The sequence below is a fragment of the Mustela lutreola genome, chromosome 3 (assembly GCF_030435805.1).
Source record: "Mustela lutreola isolate mMusLut2 chromosome 3, mMusLut2.pri, whole genome shotgun sequence".
NCBI classification, from domain to species: domain Eukaryota; kingdom Metazoa; phylum Chordata; class Mammalia; order Carnivora; family Mustelidae; genus Mustela; species Mustela lutreola.
This window is the reverse complement of record NC_081292.1, coordinates 126,712,846-126,736,186: the sequence shown is the minus strand read 5'-3', so window position 1 is coordinate 126,736,186 and position 23,341 is coordinate 126,712,846. Positions and strand designations below refer to the sequence as shown.

General features: G+C 32.5%; 1 long non-coding RNA gene across 2 annotated transcripts in view; it reads right to left on the bottom strand.

Annotated features, from left to right (window-relative positions):
* The window catches only part of LOC131826986 (uncharacterized), a 91,266-nt gene extending 69,895 nt beyond the window's left edge, over window positions 1-21,371 (bottom strand). For both annotated transcript variants that reach the window (XR_009351837.1, XR_009351836.1), the window contains exons 1-2: window positions 21,274-21,371; window positions 8,388-8,556 (exon numbers count right to left, since the gene is read on the bottom strand). This is a non-coding gene — a long non-coding RNA (uncharacterized LOC131826986). The remainder of the gene's footprint in view (window positions 1-8,387; window positions 8,557-21,273) is intronic.
* Window positions 21,372-23,341: the final 1,970 nt, after the last annotated feature.

Genomic DNA, 23,341 nt, shown 5'->3' with positions numbered 1-23,341 from the left:
TTCTTATTCTCAGTGAAGCCAGTTACATGTATAACAGGCTGGTTGAGGTTGTTCCACAGCTCACTAATGTCTCTGCATTTATTTTCAGTCTCTTTTATGTTTCATTTTGAAAACTTTCCATTGCAGTGTCTTCACGTTTCGTAATTTTTCTATTGCAAATCAGTCTGTTGTTAATTTTATTCTGTGTATTTTTCATCTCAGTTTACTTTTTGACTGTAGCCATTTGATTTTCCATATTTCATGTCACATTTAACATAATCAATCTTTACCTTTTTGAGCTTTTGGAATCTGTAAGTCATATAATTTGTTTTGATGTCCTTGCTACTAATTAATAAATTTCTGTTGAATAGCTATTATCTTTATTATGGGTCATATTTTTCTGTTTCTTTCCATATCTGGAAAATTTTTATTTGATATCAGGCACTGTGAATTTTACCTTATTGGTTCTGGGTATATTTTAATTTATATAAATATTCTGTAACATTATCTTGGCATGCAGTTAAGTTACATGAAACGGGTTGCCCCTTTCAAGGTTTGTATTTAAGTTTGTTGTTAGAATCATGATCAGGACAGCATTTAGTTTAGAGCTAAACTTAACTTATTAATAAGGCATATCCTTATGTATACTACCTGGGTATTCATGAATTCCAAGGCTTTTCTCATTTTAGCTGATGGAAGGCAAACTGGTGTTGGTTCAGGGTTAGCTTCAAGGATTGTTTCCTCCAGTCTTTTTAGATGGATATTTCTGGGGCATTAGGAAATTTCTGATCAGAAATTTTTATCAGTACTCAGATGAAAATTTAAGAGTCATCCCTGTAGTCCTATAGAACTCTATCTTTGAATAGCTCTCTTCTCTCTGGTCTTGTGACTTATCAGTTCAGGCTGCTTCATCCCCTTAGGACTAACAAATTTATTTATTTATTTATTTTCAAGTTAAAGAGACTACTAGTCTCCACCAGGATCTTCTTTTCCTGCTGCCTCTGTGATATTTTCTTAAGGCATTGAGTTTGAGCAATCAAAGGGCTCAACCTTTTTTATTTTCCCTTCTTGGGGATCACTGTCCTGCATTACCTAATGTCTGAAAATGGTTTTCCTACATATTTTTCAGTGTTACAGTTGTGTTAGGAACAGAGGATAAATCCATTTCCTGTTACTATTTCTTACTCAGAAGTGGAAGATCTCTAATTTTTAGTTTCTATATATGTGTGCTTCTGGTTCTGAATCATTGTACCATTTATGTATCACAGCTTAATTTCACATTCTCTTCCCATTATAGATTTATATTTGATAACATAATAGAGCAATTCTCTTTACTTTTATTTTTCCTTAAAATTAGATTCATTAATTCATAACTCTATTTTTATATAAAGTGTAAAATTAGCTTTCCTATGTTCATAAATTTCTGTTGTAATTTTGATTGCATATACATTTAATTTTGAGATTAATTTGAGAAATATAATAATATGAAGTATTCCTATTAGTGAACATGGTTTCTCTTTCCTACTTATTTAAGGTCTTCTTATCTTTCAATAAGAGTAAAAGTAGAATTTTCATTATGAAAGGTTTTTTTTAGTATTTATTTTTATTTTAGTATTTATTTTAGTATTTATTTTTTTAGTATTTATATTTTCAATTACTTTGGAAATCTTACATGCATTAAAATTATAATTTCTAATTGTTTTGTGTCTAAGGGAACAAGTTGAATTTTTTATTGTAGACCTAATAAAAAATTGCTAAATTTTCTTCCCTTTTTTTTTTCTTAAGCTTTAACTGGCATATAATATTATATTAGTTTTAGGTTTATAACATGATTTGATATTTGTATATATCACAGAATGATAACCACAATAAGTCTAGTTAACATCTGTCATCATAAAAATTTACAAAATAAATTTTTTCTTTTTTTTTTTTTAAGGATTTAATTTATTTATTTGACAGAGAGAGTGAGAGAGAACAAGTAGGGGAAACAGTAGTAGGAAAATGAAAAGCAGGCTCCCCACTGAGCAGGGAGACTAATGTGGGGCTCAATCCCAGTACCCTAAGATCATGTTGGCCATCTGCATGTCTTCTTTGGAAAAATGTCTATTCAGACTCTCCGCCTATTTTTTAAACAGAATTTTTTGTTTGTTTGTGTTTTTATTTGGCTATTGAGTTGGACGAGTTCTTTATATATTTAGTATATTAACTCATCATCACATATATGATTTGCAAATATTTTCACTCATTGTGCAGTTTGCCTTTTCATTTTGTTAGTGATTTACTTTTCTGTGTAGAAGCTTTTTAGTTTAATGTAGTCCCACTTGCTTATTTTTGCTTTTCTTGGCTTTGCTCTTAGAGTCAAATCCAAAAAAATTATCATCAAGACTGGTGTCAAGGAGCTTACCGTCTATGATATCTTCTTGGTTTTAGGTCTTACATTCAAGTCTTTAATTCATTTTGAATAAATTTTCTTGTATGGGGTAAGAAGGTAGTCTAGTTTCATTCTTTTGCATGTGGCTGTCCCGTTTAACCCATACCATTTACTGAAAAGACTTTCTATTCCCTATTGAATATTCTTGGACACATTGTCATAAATAAATTGACCATATATGTATAGGTTTATTTCTTGGCTCTCTGTTATGTTCCATTGATCTATGTGTCTTTTTTTTTTTTACTATAATACCATATCCTTTGGATTACCATAACTTCATAATATAGTTTAAAATCAGGGAATATATGCTGGAATAAGTAGAAGAGAAAGCCACCTTGAAGATGTTACCTGAGAGATGCCATCAAACTGCTCAATTAAAATAATTGCCCCAACTGGCTCTGTCACAGGTCATGAAATCCCCTTATACCCACTCCTTTAGCTAAAGTCGTTTAAGGCTCTTTATTAAAATATAGTATTATATGGACAATATAGAATGACAAATCATTTCTGACTGCCACTAGGGCCTTATTTCATGCTTGGTCCACTGAAAGAATCTTAAAAAAAAAATAAAATCAGAAAGTGTGATGCCCTCAGCTTTCTTCTTCTTTCTTTAGATTATTCTACTCTAAGTTTTTGAAGCACCATACAAAATTTAGGATTATTTGATCTATTTTTGTGTAAATGTCATTGGAATGAAATTTTCTTAGTAGTAATCTAGTCTAACTACTAGCCTAGTAATCTATATAGTCTATATAGACAATCTTACCTGTCTATGAAAATTACATATAAGATTATTACTTTCCATGTATATTCATTTTTTGGTCTTATAGTATATATTATACTAAGAAATGTTGGCACAATTGATATGTTTCTCTAATTTACTAAATTAATTAGATATGTTATAAGTTATCTGGAGTTGAAATACTCTCATGCCTCTATAATAAATCTAACCTGATCAATTAAAAAAATAAATTGCTAAACTTGAATTTATGGTACCCTATATAGTGTGGCAGTGTAAGACTGCCTACAGACCACCAACTGCCAGTGAGAATTATTGTCTATTCAAGTGCTATATTCTAAATCCACAGCCTCATTTCCAACAAGGCCAGCTTCACACCAGCCACTGTTCTTACTGACCAGTAATTAAACACAATGGTGGCCAGGCAAAAAGTAGAATTAAATCCCAACATAATTTGGTTGAGGATGTGCTGGGCATGATAAGGGAGCATAAAGACTATTCTTTAAGAATTGAAAGATTTAGCTGGAATATATTGGCAGCAATGAAAGGTAAACTTACTTTTAGGGCTAGAATTTTGAGACTACTTGGCCAAGAGGATTAGAATATAAAATTTTTTGTAGATGGGCTGTTTAGGAGGTGATTATCTCCTGAGGGTAAAGCCTTCAAGAATGGGCTCAGCCCTTATAAAAGAGAGCTTAGAGAACTCCCTCATTACTTCCGCCATGTAAGGAACACAGTAAGAAGTCAGTTGTTTATGAACCAGGGTTTGAACTCTCAATGGACACTACATCCAGATTATGGTGCCATAATCTTGGACTTTCCAGTCTTCTGAACTGTGTGAACTGTCACTCATACACCACTCTGTCTGTGGTGTTCTGTTACAGCAGCCCCAACTGACTAAGCAGATACTATGCAAATGGTAAGTACTATAACTTAGATGAGATTCCCTGGGGGGAAAAATTGCTCATTTTCCTGCACCATCAAATTTTTGTATACTCATTATTTTTTTTTAATTTTATTTATTTATTTGTGTGAGAGAGAGAGAGAGCACATGAGCAGTAGTCAGAGAGGGAGAAGCAGGCTCCCTACTGAGTAAGGAGCCCAATGCAGGGGTCAATCCCAAGGACCCCGGGATCATGATCTGAGCCTAAGGCAGATGCTTAGGCAACTGAGCCACCCTGGTACCCCTGTATACTTTATATAATTATATCTATTTGAAAACAAGATAGATATAGAGTACATGCAGTATTTTTAAGGATTTCAAAGTAAACGTTAAGACTCCAAAGAAATATGCTTTTGATAGACCAGTTCAGCCTGATAAAGCATAAACACACACAAACACAGATAATCTTACATATAATCCTTCTGCAAATTTTGCATGTGCACACATGCTTACACATACGCATAGCCCTATTAGTTTCCTGCTCTATCAGAGAAATTAGTTGAAAAAGTTAGTAAAACTCTGCCTTAAAATATATATTGAAATAATGACCCTCCCTTTGAGCCTAGAGGGTAAAGGCACACTACCAGATGTTGACCTAATCTCATTAAAGATAACATTTGTCCAATGAAGGAAGGCTGAGAATTTTTTACTGTAGGATTCCAAGTTGAACCTATATCAAATTTCCTAAAAACTAGATTACTGGGGCACCTGGGTGGCTCAGTGGGTTAAAGCCTCTGCCTTCTGCTCAGGTCATAATCACAGGGTCCTGGGATCGAGCCCTGCATTGCGCTTTCTGCTCAGTAGGGAGCCTGCTTACCCCTCTTTCTCTCTGCCTGCCTCTCTGCCTACTTGGTATCTGTGTCTGTCAAATAAATAAATAAAATCTTTAAAAAACCAAAAACAGATTACCTTGTTTTATGTTATTCCCTCTTACTCATTTTAACATCTACCCCTTACTCAAGTTTTTTTTTTTTTCAAACTATTAAAACAATATTTTTTTAATATAATTTTTTATTTTTTATAAACATATATTTTTATCCCCAGGGGTACAGGTCTGTGAATCACCAGGTTTACACACTTCACAGCACGATTCCAGCCTGTATCAGCTAAGACCATGTACCTACATATGGGCTAAAACCTTAAAGGAAAAGCAATGTGTCCAGCTCTAAGGAGGTGTGATGGTAACTATAATTAGACAGAGATACTCCAGTGGTATCTTGTTAACCAATGCTCTACCTGTGTCTCTTTTTTATATAAAGATTTTCACTACATGGTTAGTAAGTAGGGAATATGAGAGAAAGGCTACATGCATAGACTTAAAGCAATCACTGCCCCAGTATGAGAAAACTGAGACATAGATAGTAACTTCCCTAAGATCATCCAGATAATTAACAGCCAAGCTCTGATTCCAACTTGAGTCAGTTCAAACTCCCTATAACATGACATGACATCATAAGCTCTTTTTATGTTTACTGAAATATGTCATTCATCACCCAGACATTGGTTCCAGTCATATCCATGCAGGTAGCCCAAGTAAATCTCATCCTAGAGATAATCTGATAAATGCCTTCAGCTATTGAAAAATTACTATCAAGATTATTTATTTCACATCTTTATTTACCCAGGCTAAATGTTTTGTGTTTCTTCAGGCATTTTGCATATATTTTTTCTAGACTTTTCACTTTAAATGCAGTCTGTTAAGCATTAATTTCTGTTAAAGTATGATACCCTGAAAGTACTCAGTAGATTCCAGTGTGACATGATAAATACAAAAGACTATTTATTGTAAGTACTCTATACTTAGTATAATGACATGTCTTGATGTACTCAACACAGTTTTAGTTTATGCCTGTTATTTCAGAATAACAGAGCACCTCTCTTTCATTCCCTTCCTTTTTTTCCCTTTCACTCTGAAAAAAGACTGGTTTGGAAGATATACTATATGGTTATTCCATCTGTGTTCACATTTGCCTGGTTTTGTGTGAGTCATCCTATGTCATTCCTATTCTCATAAATGGGGATATCTTCTTCCTCATAAAAACCTTTGTAAGCCTCCTTCCACCTCATTTTTTCTATATTTCTGTTTGTATCTTTTTCCTTCTTGCTGCTTAATTTCTCATTCACATAGCCCGTTTCTTGGTATATCATCCTTCCTAAAACCCTATTTTATATTCTCCCCAAAAAGTTCCTATGTCACTCTCAAGTCAACAGGTTGATAAAACATTATTTGAGAGCATTTTAATATGTTCCAAGCTAAGGCTTTTGAATACTCTCATTATCCAAAATTAATATTTTGCATTTCTGCAGCCCTTCCAGAGAATCTCATATTAGGTTTTAAATAAGCACTGTTAATTGTGAGATGCTAGCATTTGAACAATTGCCCATTAGTGGAAAAAGATTTGATTTTGTTTCTGATTAGCATCCCATATCTTACATCCTTTGTATATTCCTTACCAGTGAGACCTGTCTTGAAGTGTCCATGCCATGTTAAATGTTTAGATGTTCCCCTATAATACAGTACATCTCCTATAAGGCTAATATCCTAACACATCATATAAGAAACAAAAGAGTATAGGTACTTGGGCTAAGCAAGATTGCTCAGGAACTAATGAATAAATAATGATATTTCATGAATAATTCAAGATGAACATCGGATGCCTCAAACAATCTTTATCTGCAAAACAATAAAGTCTTTTAATGTGACCATGTGACAAACAGTACAAATAGGAATGGGGTTAATTGTATCCTTGGCAGCATGTGTTACATTCCCACATTCTGCCTCTGTATGAGGATTTAATTCACAGGTGAGGCCATAGAATAATGGGAAGTTAGCAGGTTTCTTAGAAAAGTGTATAAAATTCAATTCATATCATAGAGAAAGTATTCTGACTTTACGTTTGCTATCATCAAAGCAAACATTTCCATACCAAGAAGAATCAATAGCTAGCTAATAAAGGAAATGTGGGGTAACAAAATGTCACAGCTCTGCCACTTACTGAGATTTGGGCCAATCACTTGACCTGTTTGGTCTGAAGTTATTCAACTGAAAATCGGTAACTACACTGACCTTTAACTAACCTTAAAGTATCTGCCACCTAGAAGGTACTATAGATTATTACAGTATTGTTTCTGAGGGTAAGTATCAAATAGCACGCCAGTTTCAAGAAATGGTTGTAGAGTATATAGGAATTTTAAAACAATGAAACTAACAAACAGGCCAAATGCAACAAAATAGTAAAAGTCATCAGGACACATCTAGGACTACATGAGAAATCAACTGGTCTCACTCAGTTTAGGTGTCCTTACTCAAATCTTAAAAAATCTTAAAAATCCCATCCTCTATACTTGTATAATTTTTGAATTACCTGAGCTGCAACATGTACGAACTATGTGACTTTACATCCCTAAGTCTAAGGGTCTCTATCTATGAGTTTAAAAATGCTGTCATCATAGGGTTTTGTAAAGATTAAGTGAGATAATACATGCAAACATCTTAACTATAAATGTTAACTATTATAATAGTTATACACACAGGTAAACACACATATCACCTACCCATATAAATTACCATAGACAAATATAACTCGTAATGACAATTATTTTCTACTATAGTAAACCGAAAAAATAGAACTGCAATAGCAAAGTGCATTTTTTTTAATTAATACTAATTATATTAGTAAGGAAAATTTAAGTAATTTTCAGTCCTTGTGAAGTTGCTATGAAATTGGGGTTTTACTTTCATTTTCATTTGCTTCACTGATGAATGATACATAACATTTTAAAAATAATTTTGTTATTTGTCATTATTCATGTAAATTTTTACACATTGTAATCTAATAAGTCCATTTCTATAAATATAACCAAGGGAAAAACCAGAGAAGGTACTAAAAGCTAAGGACGTATCTACCCACAGCAAAATTCTTGGCAATGGTAAAATAAACAGTGTTAATATTCATGTGGAGCATAATACAAAACTTAAATGATAGTATTAAAAATGAAGACACATAATGAGAAACTGGAAATCGAAAGTATTACTGTGTTATCTCTCCCACTGTAGGAAGAGTCATGTGAAAAAATACTGACATTCAAATAATAAAAATGCACTACTTTTGTTTTCTAAACAAAATTATGAAGGTTTTCTCATTATTTTATTTTCCAAAGATTTTTGTGATGTTGTTACATAGTTTTTAAATAATGAAATCAGTTTTGGATTATTTTACAGGAAAGATAATTTAAAACATTAGCAAAATAATAATAATTTATCTTCTGAAACAATTATGTTTTTAAACACTTACCATATGCCAAGCTCAGAATTTTCCAGTGCTGAAAGGAGGATCCATGGCTTATTGAATTTGAAGTGGTGTGGAAGTGATCTTTTAGCTGAACTGTCAGCTAGAATTTGTAAGTGCTTTCATATTCATTTATCTTCCTCAGAATCCAGGTAGCAAACTCATGGAAATGAGACTAACCCATGAAGATTACAAATCAGATCTTATTAGTGAAATTTATCTAAACTAGGTTCACACACAAACACATGCACACATAAAACCAGAAATAAAACATTTATCAAAATAGTCACATAAAAATTCTAGTCCATTTATTACATTGTTAGTAGTAAGACCACCTTTGGGGTGATACAATCACAGTTCAGTCCCAAGTCCATGGACATCCCATTGTTGGTTGCTCCAAGGAATCAGGTTCTCTTAACACTTCCTGAAATTTTAGGAGTTCTAGACTAATGCTGTTTCTTCTAGGCCCTCAAGACATGTTATCTCTTATTATTTTCTATTACATATCTTCTTTCATAGTTCAGGGGAAAAAAAAAAAAACTTATTGGGTTGTTTGTTTTTATGATGACCTTTTAGAGTTATTCAGAATGGTTATGTCCTCTATAAAGTGCTTGAATAATTTTTCCCTAACTTAAACTTAACAAATGGCTGAGAACTTTGAGTCTCCTATTCAATCCATGCTTGATAATACACGCACTAATTACTCATGACTCACTAAAGCTTCAGCAGGCCGTAGAAGATGTGTAGTTAAACATAACTAGTCATTAAGAGCTGCTTTGAGGTAGCAAGAAACATAATGCAAAGGATGGGTGAGTGAACTACTTCTGGGATTTTGACTGTTACCAATAATACACATTTTTCCCGACTTTCCCTTTTGCTTCACGTACTTGAAAACTGAAGTCTAGATTTTCAAGCAAATAAGAATTAGGAAAAGAAAGTGAGAAACAATTAGGAGGTACATATACATGTGTACATTTATGTTCTATTTATATACACAGACAATATATAGTACTATACTCCATTCCATAGCTGCATTGTAGTTGAATAAATGTTTACAATACTTAATTCGAAGATTTAATTGGCACTGTATTTAAGATGGTCTCATAGTACCTCAAAGACTATATTTTAAAGCTATTCTAACATGGTTGGGTATATATTCTTCCACCAATAGTGTTTGTCCAGGTCTTATAATCATAGGTGTTATGTCCTTTTTTTTTACTCAGTTGGATTAAAAAACCCTTCCTCCTCACACGTTTGAGAGAAATGTTAGTGATTATGGAAAAGAGAAAAGCTAGCAATTCTGCCAAAGAGAAAAATCTTCTTGTGGAAGAGTTAACTATTACTCAGGATAGTGGGTGATATCATCATTTTGTGAATCAGAACAGGCATTACTGTTTCTGTAAAACAATGGAACAGACAACACAAACAAAAGATTTGGTTTAATATTTCCACTTGGATATTTACTATTTGATATGTCTCATGTGGTTTCTCTGGTTTTTATTAATTATATCTTATGTATCAGATCAATCTTTATTCTTAAAAATCTAACAAAAATTATATCTGTTCTTAGGGAGACAGTTTCTTTTTCCCCCCAAGTTCTTTTAGAGCTATTCTAAATCTTGTTGTACAAGAAATCTCCCAAGTATGAAGCATAATTTGAAAATTGAGTTTCAGCAGAATAAGGATATGGATCTGAACTAATCTTCAAGAAAGTGGGCCACTACTTTCAATGCTGCCACTGACTCCATGTATGATCATGAACAAATCATGCAACTTTCATAAGCTTTATAGTCCTTGGCTTAAAGATGAATGGTTTCAGCAAGATAGTTTGTGTATTTTCTACAGACTTCCACCTTTTATAAATGTTTCACTTAATAAGTTTATGTCCTATATTATAAATCATATGCAGATTAGAAACCTGATGGGGTGCCTATTCTATTTTTTCTCCATATATACAGAGATTTATATACTAATATAATATTTTCTTGGATTATTTGAAACAGTGGATTTTTTTCCACAAATATGTGCACACAAATAGAATACATGCATCTTATAGAAGCTAGAGAGACTACATAAATAGTTATAATAATAGTTACACATGTATTTCATACACACACACCACACATGCAGACATAGAATGTACATACCTTATATACATATATTTTTTTCATTTACTCCCCTAAAATTTATATTCCTTTGAGCCAGAATCAGAACATGGCATCTATTTAACTGTAAACAGAAGTTGGCAATGAGAGTTAGTAAATAAGAATCTCTAATCAAACTCTGCTTCAGTGTTAGCACATAAAACGAATCTGGCAGGTCAGTGGGAATTTTTGTCAGATTTACTACCAAATGGATGAAAAATAATAGCCACTTATTGCTGGAATACTTGTGCTCATATCACATTAAGAAATAAAATTTTTACAGTGAAAATTTATTTGTACAATGGAAGTTAGGCAAGTGTGTTAGTTATACTATACTACATTTGTTTTAAGTATATACACTTTAAAATGGCATTATATAGGAATAGATAAGGTTAAAAGATAGAACTGATCTAAGGCCAAATTTTTATTAGCTAATTTTTATAGACAAGATAGAAGAAACAGAGATTGAGAAACCAAGCATGCGAACCTTATAAAAGTTACAGAAGGAAATAAAAAGTGAGATACATTTCCATTTGTTCATTTTGCTCATTTTCTTTTTTTTAATTTTTTAATGTTATCTTTAAAAAATATTTTATTTATTTATATGACAGACAGAGATCACAAGTAAGCAGAGAGGCAAGTAGAGAGAGAGGGGGAAGCAGATCTCCCGTCAAGCAGAGAGCCCAATGCGGGGCTCGATCCCAGGACCCTGGGATCATGACCTGAGGCGAAGGCAGTCTTTAACCTACTGAGCCACCCAGGTACCCCATTTTGCTCGTTTTCAAAGAGACTTTACAGAGTTATCCAGCAGTCTTGAGAAGTAAGGTTAATATAATCTTTGTGGATAAAGAAAATACACACACACACACACACACATACATATATTTTATATATGATATATATATCTTATATATAAAATATGTATATATTTTATATATAAGATATATATTTATATATAAAATATGTATATATTTTTTATATAAGATATATATTTTTATATATAAGATATATATATATATATATAATATATATATACATATTCTTTTGATATCCAGGAGTAAAACTTATTTGTTCCAGTTGCATGTTAGTGTATTTTAGTGCTGTCTGTGATAATTGCTGAAATTCAGTACTCTTTTTGTCATAATTAGTCTTTTAGTTTGTGCTTTTTATGGTAGATATCTTAAATGGTAATTAGAAAATTTAAATAGTCATATATAATAATTGTCATTGTCATGGTTAACTTATGTGTCCACTTGGCTAAGCCATGATACCCAGGTATATCTGGTCAAACACCAGACTAGATGCCACTGTGAAAATATATTTTAGATGAGATTAGCATTTAAATCAATAGACATCAAGGAAAGCACATCACCTCCCATAATGTGGATGGGACTTATACAATTAGTTGAACACCTTAAGGAAACAAAACAAATCAAAAACAAAAACAAAACAAAACAAAACAAATCCCCCAGGAAAGACAAAATTCGGCCTCAAGGCTGCCTTCCACTCAAGCAGCAACATCAACTGTTGCATGGGTCTTCAGCCTGACCACCTGCTCTGCAGATTTCGGACTTGCCATCCTCCACAATTCTATGAGCCAGTTACTTAAGGTAAATCAATCTCTGTTTCTCTGTTTGTCTCTCTCACTCTCACTCTCATTCTTCACACACATACACACATTTATCTATACACATGCATCCTATGCAGGTTCTGTTTCTCTGGAGAGTACTGACTGATGCAGTTATGAGAGAGGGTCCTTCTTGGGAGACATCCTGTCTCCTAACTCCCTAAGGATGGAATTGGGGAACTGTTAGTAGCAGAGCTAATCATAATATTTCAAGTGAACCTTGTATGGAACCCAGTCTCAAAAGCAGTTAGGACATTATTTAGGGATTTATGAAACACAGCTTTACCCCGTGCATTGTATCTCAAGCAAAATGAGCAATTATTCCTTAATGTGGAGCTTTAGTACAACTTAAACCATTGAGGAAGTACTCAGTCATTCCATTCTCCACCTCTAAGTTTAGGGTGGTATTTGTGGGAGAGGAATAGGTTGCAATAAACTAAAATAGAGTGGAAAATGTTTCAAGGAACCAGAAAAAAAGCATGCTGTCTTTTTTATTTGAGTATAAATAAATAGATTATGAACACATGCCTGAAAAACAAAAAAATAGTAATTTGAAAGGAAGATTCACTGTCACACCTTGTCTCCTTTCCTGTGTGATTTTTTTTTAGTTCTTTCTCTGTCAGTTACAAAAAATAATTCTATATATTACTTTTTGACCACTAAAACCTAGGGGATCATGTTAAAACATTTTCTACATGGAAGAGGATGAAGTGAGATGACATATATTACTTCCTACTTTGATTACTTCCTTACTTCAAGTTTGGTTACTTATGGTACTAATTTTTAATTCTTCTAACTATGTCTATATTTTAAGTGATAAATCAAACCTATTTTATTTTTTTTACTACAATCTCATCTATCTCCCATACTCTCCTTTTCCAGACACATTTCAATTATATATACTACTTTACACCATCAAATCTTACACCATATATGTTGTTTTGTTATTCTTTAACTTCATAGACCTCAAAAAATGCATATCTTATTTATATTATTGTTTTACCTATTATTCAGCGAAGAATCAAGTCATATATATTAAACATCTAAAATGTGCTGTATTTCCATCTTATTCTTATTTGATTCATCTTGGGAAACTCTGTTTTGCTTGCAATTTTAATCAGCTTCTTGGTATTTGTAATTATTTTAGACAAGAAATTTGCCTTCTTCATTATAAAACCAAGAATTTCCAGATTCTTACTCATACTTAAAAAAAAAAAAAAAACAACTTTTCTCTTTCTTTATGAAAACATTCAACAAAGAAACCTCTGACTTCCTATTCTCTTTTATATTGATTACATTTTAGACCTGTGGCCAAATTGTCAAGCTGGGAATTTTTATGTTTCTGGGTGAATTCAGTTTTTTCCTAGATCCTTATGATACTGAATTCCGTAAATTTCTTGCTAATTTATTGGAGGACACCAAATAAGTTTTTTAGCAAAGATATGCTAGGGTACAGTTTCCAACTTGTTGCAAATCTGAAATTCACTAATTTGCCTTCATACTTGGTTGACTATGTCATGGAGACTTCTTAGTTGCATTTTCAATTACTGTGCAAGTATATGCTTCAATGACACACTCAAAACCTCCAGTTTATTAACTCTTTTGCTTTGTCCAAATCCAACACCCTTTCTTTTCTCCCTTTTTTCCATATCTTTCTGTTTCTATATCTTTATGTCACTTTAGTCTAATGATCCAGCATTTTAAGAACATCATTGCCAATAAGGAACTTCCATCTTCTGTCTTTTCATCACACTTACTCAGCAAAAATTCAAACCTGGATGATCCCTGCTATCTTCGTTTTCTGCATCAATTTCTGAGTGTCTAACCATAAGTGAAGAAATTTGTATAACAGAATGTATCAGTGGCATCATAAACTTCTTAACATGGACCGTAAATGGGTTTTCCAATTTGTATTCTGTTTATTCAAGCATACTCTTGCAGCTGGATCCTCCCCATCCATAATTAAACAAGTTTAAGTCACTACCACTCTTGAACATACATTTCTTTGTTAACAGTTGTCAGATTCTCATCTTGGCTGCAGCCTTCTCTTGTGTGGATTTCAGCTTTTTCAACTCCAGTTTATTCTAAAGAACTTGCTTATCTATTCTAAGTCTTTCAAAAATTCATCAAATGATTTGTTTACGCTGTTCAATTCCTTCTTGGTGTAATGGACTTGATACATTTTCCATTCTCCTTAACAATATGCAGTGGGGATGAAAAGTAATGCCTATTTTCAGGTGACTATCTTATATTTAATACAGACTTAATACAGACTATCTTGCATCAGTGCCAGGCTATCTTGCATCAATACAGACTTAAGGGAAGTAACGAGATTATTTAGGCCAGACGTTCATTCTTAAAATAAGGAAACTGGTCAAAATAATTATGTGAAAGAATGATGTGATCAAAATATTTATATTAGGGTTGCTTTCAACTGCATCTAAATACAACTAGAGAGAAATGAAAATGGAGATTACCATAATGAAAATACAATTTTTTTTTAATTTTTGAAAAAAATTAAAAAGGCATGAAAATAATAACATTGGTTTTTATTTTAGTATATTGCAGAAACCAATTTCTACCCCATCATCCATCCCTGATACTCTTGTTTTTCTTTAAAAGTTAAGCTAGTCACACAAAAAGTTCCAGTTCAATTCAAAGTGAGGTATATTAAACAAGTAACACCTCCACAATAATCAGTTTTCCATTGAGTTTTTTGTATGTTTTTCCTCAGAACAAGCTCTATAAAGTATTTAAGTTTGGAAAGTACGATAAAGTTATATCAAAAAATTATGTAATTTGGTTAAGCATCACTGAGTATCCTGATATTTACACAAGACAATAAAATGATAACAAGACCTAGAATATGATTTAAAACACAAAGTGAAGGGACGCCTGGGTGGCTCAGTGGGTTAAGCCGCTGCCTTCAGCTCAGGTCATGATCTCAGGGTCCTGGTATTGAATCCCGCATCGGGCTTTCTGCTCAGCAGGGGCCTGCTTCCCTCTCTCTCTCTTTCAGCCTGCCTCTCCATCTACTTGTGATTTCTCTCTGTCAAATAAATAAATAAAATCTTTAAAAACAAACAAACAAACAAACACAAAGTGAAAACAGTATTGTAGACAGAAAATTTACTAAATAATACATAATTCAATACGATATTACTTCAGTTGGAGTAAACTTGTCATTTCTTCTTACATGACATGGCTATGTTCTATAGCATTGTGAGTCAGTTTCCTACTTAGCCTACTCATAATTTCATTTTAACAGTTGAATTATCTGGAAATAATTGACCATAAACAGGGACTAAGAAGTATTAATCAGCTCATTATGTGTCTCCATAGGAATAAAAATTTTGAAATAATAACATAGGGCCACCCGGGTGGCTCAGTTGGTTAAGCATCTGAGTCTTAATTTTGGCTCAGGTCATGATCTCAAGGTTGTGAGTTGAGCCTCATGTTCTTAGTTTTATAAAATTCTTGATCTTTTGTTAAGTGGTTTTCTTTCTCTCAGTTTTGAATACTTTTTAGGTTTTGTTACATAAGATGTACAAAATATTTTACATGCAACTTTTTAGAATTTTTTAAGGAAAATTCAGGAAAGAACTATACATTTTTAATTTTTAGATTTTAAACAGAGTTTCATGTATAAGATTTGATATTTTAAAAGATGCATTGACCTTTGATCATTTTAGTCTTTAAGAAATTGAATTTTAGCAGAGAGAGTCAATTATATGGTTTCACTTACTTGTGGAGCATAATAAATAACATGGAAGACATTGAGAAATAGAGAGGGAAGTGAGTTGGGGGAATTCAGAGAGGGAGACAAAACATGAGAGACAGGGACTCTGAGAAACAAATTGAGGGTTTGGGGGGTCAGGGGTGGGGTAAGCCTGGTGGTAGGTATTATGTAGGGCACATATTACATAAAGCACTGGGTGTGATGCATAAACGATGAATTTTGGAATGCCGAAAAAAATAAAATTAAATTAAAAAAAAAAAGAAATTGAATGTTTGCTTTCTCCTAATCGTCTCTTCTTAATTTTTCTTTTATTGTGTAGCTATACTTATTGTTCCTATTTTTAAAATAATATGTTAATTACAGTAGTGCTTTGGTGTGACACCAAAATAATATGAATGTAAGGAAGTATTCATGGGTAACTTTGGTGTTGATTTAGTAATGTCAACTCTAGGAGTCTGTGTATTTGTGTGTGTGTGTGTGTGTGTCTATAATATACAGTATATATAATACATATATTGCATACAAATTTTGTATCCTATATTGTGTATACATATAAATGCAATATGTATAGTATATATAGGCATACATCATGTTTTTGCTCTTCCTTTTATTGTACTCCACAGATACTGCACTTTTTCTTTTTTTTTCAAATTGAAGTTTTGTGGCAAGCTCATGTCAAGCAAGTATAAACACCATTTTCCAACACTAATTGCTCAGTTCATATCTCTGTCATATTTTGGTAATTCTTGTAATACTTTGTACTTTTTCATCATTATTATATTTGCATGGCTGCAATCTGATGATAAAACCTGAATGAGTGAATAAGTTTTTTCTTATGGATGAGCAAGGAAGGTAGTTTCTTGAGATGGAACCTTCTGGTGAAGATGTGAAGATCATTGAAGTGACAGCAAAAGATTTAAAATATTATATAAACTTAGTTGGTAAAGCAGTAGAGGGATTTAAGAGCAGTGACTCCAATTTTGAAAGAAGTTCTACTGTGTGTAAATAGTTCTCAAACAGAATGTATGCTACAGAGAGATATTGTTCATGAAAGGAAGTGTTAATTGACATAGATGACTTCATTTTCTTATTTAAAGAAATTGCCAAAGCCACCCCCGTCTTCAGCAACCTCCACCCAGATAGTCAGCTGTGTTCAACATTGGGGCTAAGACCCTCCACCAGCAGATTATGACTTGTTGAAAGCTCAGATGGTGGTTAGCATTTTTTAGCAATAAAGTATTTTCTAATAAGGTATGCTCATTGTTTTTTAGGCACAATGCTATTGCATAGTTAATAGAGTATAGTACAGTGTTGACAAGTTTTATGTGCACTGGGGAATAAAAAATTCATTCAATTCATTTTATTGTAATGTTTGCTTTATTATAGTGGTCTGAAACCAAGCTCATAGTATCTATTAGGTATGCCTTTATACCTGTTATATATCTCTATCTATATATATATCTATATCTATCTATATCTATATATGGAGAGAGTGAGAGAGAGAATTAACATATATATAGCATATGACAGCATATAAGTGTGTGTGTTATCTTATATATAGAAAAGATAAAAAAGAGATTAGAAACCATTCTCTTTTTTTTAAAGATATTATTTATTTATTTGAGAGAGAGAAAAAGAGGACATTAACAGGGGAGCAGTAGAGGGAGAAGCAGACACCCCATTAGAAGGGCAGGAAGCCAGACCTGAGGCTCTATCCCAGGACCCTGGGATCATGACCTGTGCCAAAGTCAGACACTTAAACAGCTGAGCCACCCAGGTGCCCTGAGATCTTTCTTAATCTATAACTATGGTATATCCTAGACTGAGTTTCTATGTTAATAAATCTAAAAAAAAATTCTCATTTTTATTCTTTGCTTTTTTTTGAGATTAAGTAGAAACAAATTAATGAAAACTTCTGATTATTTTTGGTCTTAATTACTATATTTAATATTATTCTATTAATATTGTTATTATACATTACATGTACAGTGTTAGTGGCAATTTTCACCTGTCCTTTTCAAATTTTTGTGAGTTAAGATAATTTATCCACAATCAATGCTACTTTTAGATATCTTAAGCATGGACATAGAACAAAAGCATTATGTTATTTTTATTCTGCATCATTCCCCACCCAATGTGGCATTTCCTTAAAACTGTTTTATTATGAAAACATTGTAAATGTTTTCAATGTGATAAGTTTGAAGTATTTTCCTATAACTCATTCCTTAACATCAACAAAAATTTTGAAAGATTATATGATTTTATATTACATTTTGTGTTATTATTTGTATCTTCTCTCTTATATATAAGTTAATACATTTTTTATTTTGCTTTTTATTATTTTGGATTAGAATTCAAAACTACTTCATACCTAGACTTAGGATAACTGTTGGTAATCTTTCCAAAGTGATATGTAGATTTTTTTTTTCCTTAGTCAGTTTTTTTACTCAGAGATCTGGTTATTCTCAGAGGTGATAGAAGCTTAAATATTGTGAGATAAATAGATAGAATTAGTAGTAATAACAGGTCTACATGCCACTGCTGATTAACTTCCATGTTTATATTTTGATACTTGGCTGTTCTCTGTAAAGTATAGGTCTGTTGTCTAAGTAAAAACTATATTGGTTTGCAAGATGAGGAGCTCCCCAAGTGAAATATAAAACTGGCCCATGTACAAAGAGTATGAGGAGAAATTCAAAGAAGGGGCAGTCACTCCAGATTGGTAGATAGTATGTGTAATAAACAAGTGAACTTGCATATGAGACTTGCGTGGGTGGCTGCAAGATGAGTACATCTTGCACCTAATAACCAGAATCCTAAAAGTCTATATAGAGGGCTTAACAGGGTTCAGCAATGTACACAATGCAGGCAGTCTCAACAACACATTACTATCTCAAGGTTGCATCTTTGAAATGGCTTCTAGTGTGGAAACAGTGAGCTGAACCTGCATTTCAAGGACAGGAGGGAGTAAGGAGGCTCTGATTGTCCTAGTCCTGTTGATAGGTCATCTGGAAATCAGGATCTCTTGCTTAATTCCTTCAACAAATTGGAAGGTATTATTTACACTGATGTAAACACATCACTTGAAAAAATATTAAACTAGTGATCTCATCTGATTAAGGAACAGTAGTACCCAAATGTGCATTTATGTAGTGTTATTCAAGGTCAATATGTGACCCACCTAGAAAGAAAAGTAGTGATGGAAAAATGCCTGTAAACTCTAAGTTATCATTAAAAGATAGAGGAACCAAGTACATAGATTTCTATGATTTCTCTTGCTATGATTTCTAGATTCTATGATTTTCTAGATTTCTAAAGAAGACATCCAAAGGGATAGCAGGTACATGAAAAGATGTTTAACATCTCTAATCATCAGGAAACTGCAAATCAAACCAATGAAATATCACTTCACATCTGTTAGAATGGCTATTATTAAGAAAACAAGAGATCAGAATACTGTGTTGGTGAAAATGTGGAGAAAAGGGAACCCTCATGTTCTATTTGTGGGCATGTAAATTGGGTTAGCCACTATGGAAAATAGTATGGTCATTCCTCAGAAAAATTAAAAATAGAACTACCACAGGCTGATTTATTTCACTTAGCATAATAACCCTCCAGGCCCACCCATGTTTCCACAAAGGGCATAATCTCATCCTTTTTTATGGCTACATAATATTTCATATCACACACACACGTATGTGTGTGTGTGCATGCCACATCTTCCTTATCCATTTATCCATTGATAGACACTTAGGTTACTTCCATATCATGGCTATTATACATAATGTTGCAATAGGTATGCATTTATCTTTTCAAATTAATGTTTTTTTTCTTCTTTCTGTAAATACCCTATAGGAGAAATATTTGGTCACATTTTATTTTTATTTTTAATTGTTTGAGGAGTCTTTATACTGTTTTCCACAGTGGCTACATGAGTTTATGTAAACCAAAAGTACACAAGGGTGCCTATTCCTCCACATCCTCACCAGAACTTATTATTTCTTGTCTTTTTGATTCTAGCCATTCTGATAGGTGTGAGGTGATATAACATAGTGGTTTCGATTTGTATTTCTCTGATGATTAGTGATGTTGAGCATCTTTTTTGGTGTCTGTTAGCTATGTGTATGACTTCTTTGGAAAAATATCTGTTCAAGTGCTCTGCCTATTTTTTATTGACTTGTTTGGGTTTTTCTTTTTGGCATTAAGTTGTGTAATTTTTTAATACATTTTAGATATTATCATTTCACTCATAGGTGGAATCAAAAAGTCAAAAAAATTAATAAACAAACAAATAAAAAGCAAAATCAGACCTGGAAATACAGAGAGCAAACATGATTTTCAGAGGGGGTGGGGTGGAGGGATGAGCAAAATGGATGAAGGGGAATGGAAGATACAGGCTTCCAATTATGGAAAGACTAAGTTGTGGGAATAAAAGACACAGTATAGGGAATATAGTCAATGGTATTGTAATAGTGTTGTATGGTGACAGATGGTAGGTACACTTGTGGTGAGCATAGTATAAGATTTAGAGAAGCTGAATCACTATGTTGTATACCTGAAACTAATGTAGCATAGTGTGTCAGTTATACTCAAATTTTTTAAAATTAAAAAACTTAAATGAAAATATAACTACAATGTGATCCATCAGTTCCAATTCTAAGTATGGCCAAAAGAAATGAAAATAGGATATCAAAGAGATATCTGCACTCCCATATTTATTGCATCATTCACAATAGCCAAGATATGGAAAAAAATTAAGTATCTGTGAATTTATAAAGATAAAGATAAAGAATATGGGACACACACACACACACACATATATATGGGGATGGCATATTATTCATCCATGAAAAAGAAGGAAATCCTGCCATTTGTAACAACATGGGTCAACTGTAAGAGCATTATGCTGAGTGAGACAAGTGAAACAGAGAAATATAAATACTGTATGCTATTACTAAATATGTCAAATCTAAAAAAGCTAAACTTCTAAAAATAGAGAATGGTGGTTGCCAGAGGTTGGATGGTGGGATGACTGGGGAGATGTTTAAGGGTCCAAACCTGCAACTAGTAGATACATATATCATGGAGATCTAATGCACAGCATAGTGATTATAATCAACAATACCTATTTTAAGCTTTATAGTTGGTGAGAGACAAGATCTTAAGTGTTCTCACTACAAAAAAAAAAAAAAAAAAGAAATAATTATGTAACATGACAGAGCTGTTGGCTAACACTAAGGTGGTAATCATATCGCAAAATATAAATATTACCGAATTAACACATTTAACACTTTAAACTTACACAATATGTCAATTATATCTCAATTTAAGAAAGGTATCTAAGATAGAAGCAAAACATTTAACAGTGACTAAATATCTCACCTATACTTCCATGTTCCATAGGAGGAAATAGGAAGATATGCATGGATAATTTAGAGCTGGCAGATTCCTTTCTCTTCTTGGAGCATAACATCAAGGAGTAGTTTAAAATAAAGGAAGTTTAAGTTTAAAATAAAGGAAGTTCCATATTCATTTATAAAATACAGGAACTGGAAATTGAATAGTTCTATACATTGCTATAAAATTTGTCTTATTCTGACTTTTCCTTGCACTTCAAATGCATTAGAATAGCACAGTATTTCTCACTTTGTGTTAATTATTGCATTCCTTATGTCCTTATATGACATTTCCATGTATATGCTATATATTACACACTGTATGCATATCTGTGCTTTATACATTTAAAAACGTGAATCTTTTCAATCCCCAAATATCTATTATTGTTTCTAAGCAATATCTACCCCCTCTTAAGAATTCCTTAAATTACTCTAAACCTGAGAGTTAAATTTCATTTTTTACTATCAAAACTATGTATGCTAATTCAAAACTATGATTCAAATAATACCCTTAAGTTTAAAAAATTAAGTATTGAGCCTAAAAGTTTTTTCCTATATAGGATTTTCACAAAGAAATTTCTGTAACATCAGGTTCCATTCTGAGTAAAATGAGGAAGGGCCAAAACATCTAACTTTGAAAACTAATGCTAACTGAAAAACTAAAAAGTTAAAAACAATGACAAACTATAGTTATTTTGATATTAAAAACTCCCAAATAAGGCTTTGTTTCAACCTGACTATGAAAATGGATAGTGGGTGGTTCAATTAGAGACATTCTTAGGATGGGGGTACTCAGTGGCTTTCTCATCTTCTTCCTCTAGTGATAACTGTTTATACCCTCAAATAAAGGAAGGGAGAGTTTGATTGAAGTTTAAAACCAAAGGAAAGATACCTTAAGTGCTGATTGAAATAAATGTGCCAGATGATATGAACAGAAAGGTCGGTAATTATTTTATGTTGCAAAGATCTCATTTTTGCAGTTCTAGAAGTCTGACTGGCAAACCATGGTTGTATCATTAACTGGAAATTCCTTTAGCTGTGGAGTAGGGTCAGAAGTAATCTCTTACTGTGGCTTATGCAACCTGACAATCATTGGAGAGACACTAATACAACACTTAATGAGGAAAATGATCATTTGAAAAGTGAAGTGGCCACTCTCCATCGCAATGCTAAGATCCACTTCTAATGCAACCTATCATTATTGTTGATATAGGTAAGTATTCCTCCAAAAAGTAATCAGTTTTTATATATTAAAGAAAAGATAATATTCAAAATGACATTTCAGTTTCTGTGTTTGTGAGTTTTCATGAAAATAAAAAAAAATTCATAATAAGAAGCTACCAGTACTTCTCCTCAATTTTAGTAAAATATTTAATTGAGAGGTGTTTTAAAGAGTTTATATACATGGCAAAATTGAGTCATTCTTAATGACAAATTAAACTTCTAATATTTAATAATTAAATGCATTTTCAACTTGATGCATAGTAATAGAATTTAGTAGGGATCAATAAAAATAAGTATTGCCCAATTCACCCATAATATACCAGACCTCCCATTCTTAACTCTTTTTCATATTGAGCCAATTACCAAGTATTAATTGAGCAGCTACGAGGTACCAGCAACATAACTCAACTTTCCATTCCACCTGTCCTCATACATGGTTTGCTGCAAAAGGAATGGAAAGACCTCTCCACTGCTTTTAACAGCTGTGAGAGAGGGACAATAGCAGGAATCTGCATGGTCAAGTCAGAATTAGAACCAATGAAAACAAGGAGAAAAATTAAATAGGATTTTTATGATTATGTCCTCATATTTCTCACCTGTCTGATTTGAGTTTCTGCCCTCCTTTCATTTCTGAATATAGCCTTCTAGGAAAAAAATTTCAAATAAGTTATACTATTAGGAAAATCTTATGATAAGAGTACCTCCTTATGATAGTGATTAGTCAATTGAGAGCAAGATATAAATTGATATAAAACTTAAATTGGAAGATATTTTTATAAAAGTAACTGTTATGATACAAATTAATTATATAATTCTTTTATATATTGTTT